We start from the raw sequence: 7,450 nt of genomic DNA on the forward strand, positions 1-7,450 counted from the left end.
TTTTTCCTGATCAATTTCTTCCCGGCTACTTCTTCCAAGACTACTCCCTCTAGTCAAATGTATTAGACTTGGTTCCAAAAGTGAACGAATAAAGGACTTATGTAACTGACTGGCATGAGGCGTTCTAGCCAAGAGGATTCATACTGCTTTGATTATTTCTGGCCTTAATTTCTTTCAATGTGTTAATCTTTGTATTATATTCATTAATTTTTAGTGTTACGACACAATGTTCTGCCACCTTCAATAAAAAATATACTAAGAGTAAATAAGCTATCGTTAGATTGATCTAAATGCCTTATGAGAAGGAAATTGTGATGAACAGCTTTTAAAACATTTTTTAAAGCTAGCGAATGTACCATCCTACAAAAATATTTATTTTATTATCTTGACAAGAGAAAGGGAGTGGACTAAATGCATTTGAGTTAAGGGGCATTAAAGAAGTCCAACATCCACCAGAAAGTCTATCATACCTGACTCTGCTTGAAATTCAACACATAGAAAGAATTTCATTACCTTTGAATGAAGGCTTTGTACCTAAAGTGTCCTTTATTTTCTTTTTTCTTTCTTTCTTTTTTTTAATGTAAACACCTCAGAGATCACCTATTGAGCTATTATTACTCAGTTAAGTGTTGGGGGATTTACTTTCCAACGTGATAGTTAAACTTTCAATTCAGAGGAGGCAAGCATCTGGAGCCTGCCACAGTGAGAGCAGACCTGGGAAATGCAAAACTGCAAAGGGGTTTGGGACAATTGGATAAGAAAACTGAAAGATGTTCAATGTTGAGGGAAAGATGTGCTCTTTTGGGGGACCACAAACAAATTTAGCTAGATGCAGAACTACAGAGTGCACCAATGAAAGTTTGCATCATTTTCTAGTTTTTCAAAAGTGCTGCAAAAAAAGAACGAGAAAAATGGCACCATATTACAATTTGAACACAACTGCTACTCAAGAAAAAACCACTATCATGTTTCTATATGAACTTGAACAGTTGTACCTACTTATAATTCAGAATACCTAATAGAGGAAGAACTCTGTAGATGTTAGTCTCATGATTCAATTTTTATTGTAACTGATTTCTAGACATATTGACCCTAGAGTGAATGGAATATGCCTATTTGAGTAAAAGAGTTTATGTCTAAATGAGGTATTCATAATTCTTGCATTTTTTTCTATATTTTGCATCAAAAAGCATTTTACTAAGATTCAACCCTTTCAGTGTTTGCCTGTATGTGTAAAAAGTGTACTGTCAGAGCTAGGGTAACTATATATTTTGCCACGTACATATGATTTTATGGCAATTATAATAAGTATATCATTTTATATTTTCATTCACTTCTTCAGTCTTTGAAAATATCCTATACCATGCTAATCAGCCTGTAAAGGTATTATGAAAAATTGTGCCTGTTGTGGTTTTTTCCTACCATAGCTTTCTGGAAAAGCATAAAATTTTAAAAATGATTAGTGAGCTAAGTTTCAAAAGCATTATTGAAGATTTTATTTCCCTCATCATATACAGCAGACTTCACAGTTATTTTTGGTACTAAAGATTTCCAAACAGTTTCCCTTCAGTTAAGAGATTTCTACTGTTTTGTCCCTAGAACATATTCAGGGATCATTAAAATTATTATAAGCCTTCAGAGAGATAGATGTAGAGAGTAGGTAATAGCTTCAAATTTATAGTGATCTCAGAAAATTAACTAGTAAAATTAACTAGTGGAGACCAATATGCCTAAAACGTGAATTTTATTGTATGTAAATTATCTCAATAAATCTGATTCTTAAAAAATAAGAATTTTGGAAAATAATTTTTTGAGGTAAGTATAATGATACTCACTGGAAAATATTTAAATTGGAGAAGGAGGAGTGAAGTTGGCTTCATATTAGAATTTATAATAGAATTACAATTTATGACTCCCAAATATATTTTATAATGATTCAAGTATAAAATTCTACTCACGAAATTTCAGAAACTATGGCACACAACTTTTATATAGGGTTTACATAAAAACATTCAATCATTTACAGTGACAATTGTGGATGGGTTTAAAGAGTATTATTCAGTTCTTTGTAATATATTAAATAATCAAATATTTAAAATGTGCAGAGTACTGTTGTTCTAGAAGGGGATATGAAACTGTATAAGATGTAGATTTTGATCTTGAAGTCACATCCTGGTGGAATAGAAATATGCATACGGAGATACAATGAGGCAGCCTGAGATACAAGACCACAGGAGAAGACTTAGCACAATTTCAACCGGAAATGTCTAAGAGCCCTTTTCAGAATATGGGTAACTTACATTTTAACTTTGAATGAGAGCAAAGTCTTGGACTTTTAAACCTGTAGAAAATGATATTCAACAAAGTTTAACTTTAGTAAATGCAAAATAGCGGGAAGTGCAGGAAAATAAAAAGAATGTTCACTGCATACACAAAAGACACAATGGAAAATATAGGTAGAAAGAAAAATGGAACAGAAAATATATAGCCTTATATGAATGGTAAGAAAGGGGAAAAAATTCAATGAAGAAAGATAGAAAAAATGGGATAAAAATCGTGACTTTTGGAGATTTGAGGATAATAAAGATAATTTGAAACAGTTGCTGACTGTGACAAGTATTACCGATTATCCTTCAATATGTATGGTCTCTTTCTCCCCTAGAAATAAAATAAAGACTACATTTCCCAGCGTCTCTTGCAGCCCACTGTGGACTGATATTCTGGCCAATAGGATATAAGCTTTCAAGAAGCTTCCTTAAGAGACTGCTACAGCTTTCCTTTTGCCAGTTCTTCCCCACTTTCTTCATTCGGCCACATGAAAGAAGGATGCTATGACTGCTATCTTGGACAATAAGGACAATGGCCATGTACTAAGGATGGCAAAAATAGAAATAGAAGGCGTACGTGGGCTTTTTAGAGCAGAACTGCCATACCAAACCTTGCCTATCCTAATCTGGATTTTGTGTGAAAGAAACTTTTATTTAAGCTTCTTTTGTTTACTGTTGTTTATTTTAGCCAAACCTGATACTAAATATTAATAATTTTTGTGGCCAACATGATAACATCTCTACTAGGAATCAAATAAGGAATAGAAATTAAATTTAACATTCAAGTGTTTTTGCACTATGTGTTAGGTGCTACTATTTGAGTTACATTTCCTCATCTATTTGTCTCAACGATCCTTTGAGATATTATCCTCTTCATTTTATAAGTGAGGAAACTGGAATGCAGATAGGTTTTTTTTTAATTGCCATAGAAAGTGTTAAAGCTGGTGTTGGATCCTTTATCAGTCTGACCAAAGTTCGTGCGTACTCTTAATTACTGTGATGTCACTGCAGATCAGTTGGATGACATAAATTTGTCATGTAACCCACTAAACATGATTCTACAGTTTCTTCTAAAGTCCTTTAACTGTGCCCAAACCTTTATAAATAATCCCCTCATTAAAATGTCTTCAGATAACAGCTAGGCTGTCATATTTTCCCCTGACTAATATATGAGTTTTTCTAGTAGCTTTCTTTAGCTTTGTTTTCTCCAGAATATAGGATGAAAATTATTTCATTATTGCTTTTTCCTAATCACGAGGAAGATTTAAACTTTTTTTAAATCACTTAGGCAAGCCAGATTTCTGGTGTTTCCAGAAAAATCTTAAGGCAAGAGAGAAAAATTGATGAAAGGTATCTTTTTGAGTTCTTGGGATAAAGCCTTTTAAGTAGGATGTTTCTTGTCAAAGGTACTGTTCCACTTATTCTTAAAGACAAAAACATCATTGTTTTTCCCATCAGACTTCAGAAATATATAACTAAATTTCTCACAACCTGAGAATCATGCAGCTGATATATATTAGTTTTACCTGTTTTCCCTCTGTTTGGGAAACTGCTACATTCTGACAGAATTGAGTGCAGAGAGAGAAATGTGAGTCAGACAATGGGAAGGGTCAGGCACATATAAAGTAGAAATTAACGGAGTTTTTCAAGGAATTATCATTTTTAAAAATTGGTGTTTGTTTGTGGTAAGCTCCGTGCCCACCACAGAGCCCAACACGGAGCTCATACTCACGACCCTGGGATCAAGAGTTGGATGCTCAACCAACTAAGCCATCCAGGCATCCACAAAAATTGTTTTAAAGACTAAATATAGGGGTGCCTGGGTGGTTCAGTCACCCCCAGTTTAGCATCTGACTTTTGATATCTGCTCAGGTCGTGATCTCATGGTTGTGAGATCAAGCCCCCCATAGGGATCTATATTCAGCATGGAGCCTACTTGGGATTCTCTATCTCCCTCTCTCTATGCCCCTCTTCCTCTCATTCTCTCTCTCTCTCTCTCTGAAAATAAATGTTTACAAAAAACAAACAAACAAACAAACAAACAAACAAAAAAACCTACATGTAGCCAGACTATAATGTAATCAGAGAAACCAACTTTGGGTGAAGTATGGAAAAGGACAACAGAAGATTTCACTGTTGTTTAATTTAACAATGGTCACAGAGAGGGTAGACAATAACATATATGCTACATCAATACTTCAAGTTCTGTTCCTTTCCATCCAAAGACAACCAGATATGATAATTTACTCCACTAAAAAATAAGAAAGAAAATAGGGAAAAGTTGGAGCAACAGTATCCCAGTACCTGTAGTAAATGAAGTAAGGAGGTAAGACTTAGCCAGAGATCGCAACTTGGTATTGTAAAGGAGTAATGAAGACAGGCTTAAATGAAACATAAGATGTCTCCAGTAGTTAGCAAAAGAGATGCCAGAAATAGAACTGATCCGAAAAGTTCAAAAAGAAAATGATGAAAAATTAATTACAGTCTTGACCTGGACCATTCACATCAAATTAGATTCATCTTCTAGCCTGCCAAATCTTTGATAATGAACTTCACTATGTTTATTTGCTTCTGCTCTGCAAAACTAAAGATATATTTATCTTTCTTATTAAAGTCACCCAAAGAATTTCAGTTTTCCCTGTAGAAAAATTCCAGTGTATAATGAAGTTTTTAGTTTATGATTGGTTTTAATTCTTCTTGGTTATTTTCATAGTACAAAGGATTTGTGAATTTTTTAGGTTTGTTTTAGAAATTTGTTGGGCTTAGATGAAAAAAGAATGAAATCTTGCCATTTACAACAACGTGGATGGAACTGGAGGGTATTATGCTAAGCGAAATAAGTCAGTCAGAGAAAGACAGATCTATGATTTCACTCATATGTGGAATTTGAGAAACTCAACAGATGAACATAGGGGAAGGGAAGGAAAAATAAGATAAAAACAGAGAGGGAGGAAAACCATAAGAGACTCTTAAATACAGAGAACAAACTGAGGGTTGATGGGGGTGGGGGGATGGGGTGTGGGTTAAATAGGTGACAGGCATTAGGGAGGACACTTTTCAGGATAAGCATTGGGTTCATATGTAAGAGATGAATCACTGGGTTCTACTCCTGAAGGCAAGACTACACTGTATGTTAACTAACTTGAGAATAAAAAAAACAAAAATGAAATTTATGCTTAGATTTACACTTAAATAGTGGATGATGAAATACAAATCAGTGTAAACAAATATTGGTGAATCTTTTTATTTTGATCTTACGTCTTCTTTAAATATTAGAATGCATGGAAAATTGGTGAAGTCAATGATAGAACAAAACTTGAGTTAGAATACAGAATAAGCCTATGATGATACTGAAGTTCCAGCTGAACACATAAGACCCATTTACATTTTTACACTTAGTCTACCCCCAAAGTAAACAGTCTTTCAAAAATTTGGAATGATATTGAGAATACTGAACTGGACATCCAAGGAATTGCCTAGACTGTAGATACAAATTTGGGATCATCAGAATATGGATGTTATTTGAAGCCACAGGAGTAGATGAGATCATTTTTGGAGTATTTTAAAAAGGAAAATAAGGCCGAGTCCAAAGCCCTTAGGAACTCCAACTTTTAAGAATCAAGAACCCGGGGTGCCTGGCTGACTCAGTTGGTGGAGCGTGTGACTCTTGATCTCGGAGTTGTGAGTCGGAGCCCCACATTGGGTGTAGAGAATACTTAAAAAAATAAAATAAAATAAAATAAAGAGCCAGCAAACTGAGACTGAAAAGAATTGTCAAAGGGGCCAGAGACTGGGGTAGTAGCTGGAGGGGTTAAGGGGGGGCAGGGTGGGGGAGGGAGGAGGTTGTTTATTTTCAGTGGTAATACCAAACTATCCTGTAGAAAGAGATAGATTTATAACTCAGTACAGAGAGCTAGGATAATCCAAAGAGCAGAAGCTTTGACAGTACAGGAAGGAAAGTGATGAACGGGAAGCAGATAATATAGAGCCAGATTGATTTTTGATTCGGGGTTGTAGGGAGAGATAAGATAATGATATTAGCTGGCTACCTGCAATGTGTCATGTTCTGTTCCAAGTGCTTTTCATGTGTTAATGTGTTTCATATTCATAACAAACTCTTGAAGCAGGTACATTTTGTTTTTCCTATTAAAGAAGAAAGGAAGTTATGTCTATGGTCACAACTGGTAAGGGGCAGAGCTTAGGCTATTAACTACTTGATGTGTACACTGATGCAGATCAGTAGAATTACTTTGGCGAAGATAAGAAAGTTTTCTCATGTCTTCTATTTTCTCAGTGAAGTAGAAATACATCTTTAGCTTAAATGGAATGTCATGTGTCAGAAAATGTTAAACGTTCATTTCAGTTTAGAGTTATGCTAACTCCATTTAAATGGTTAGCAGAAAAAAGCCTTAGCTCTGGGGTCAGACTGAGAGTTGGAATCCCTCCTTTGCCACTTACAGCAGTGTGACATTGAACATATGACTAAAGCTCTCAAAATCCCAAATTTTCACCTTAAATGGGTATAATTTTACATCCCTCACTAGATTATTGTGAGGTATGCATGAGATAAGTTTTAGGACTGTACCTTATACAATTAAATGAGAATAAATGCTGTTTGTCATTACCATTATTATTATTATTATTATTATTATTATTATTACTGCCCCAGTCTGCCCAGTTATGTAATCTTCTATATTGGTAATGACATAAAAGAGACGGAAGGTTGTGAATTTTTCTTTTTTTAGGTGAATGCAAAGGAAAGAGAGAGTAGTAAAGGAGTTGAGAGAAGTAGCTGGGGAATAATATACCTAACTCACTGTTTTAGCATTCAACCAAAAAATATATATATATTAAAAGCCTACCTAATTGTATTAACACTGCTTTGCTTGACAAATTTCTATTTCAAAGTAATAATTTCTGAAAATCATATTTTCATTATTTCATGTTAGACACACACCATAATCATTAAGCTTCTAAGTGTTGATTATGTGCAAATGTTAAATTTGTTCTTATTATAAAATATACATTATGCTAAAATATTATAAACTCATTATAAGATGATTTTTCTCCATTAAAACATCACTGACGTCTAAGTGTTTACAATAAGTCAGGTGTTCACTGAT

The sequence above is a fragment of the Prionailurus bengalensis genome, chromosome C1 (genome assembly GCF_016509475.1).
Source record: "Prionailurus bengalensis isolate Pbe53 chromosome C1, Fcat_Pben_1.1_paternal_pri, whole genome shotgun sequence".
NCBI classification, from domain to species: domain Eukaryota; kingdom Metazoa; phylum Chordata; class Mammalia; order Carnivora; family Felidae; genus Prionailurus; species Prionailurus bengalensis.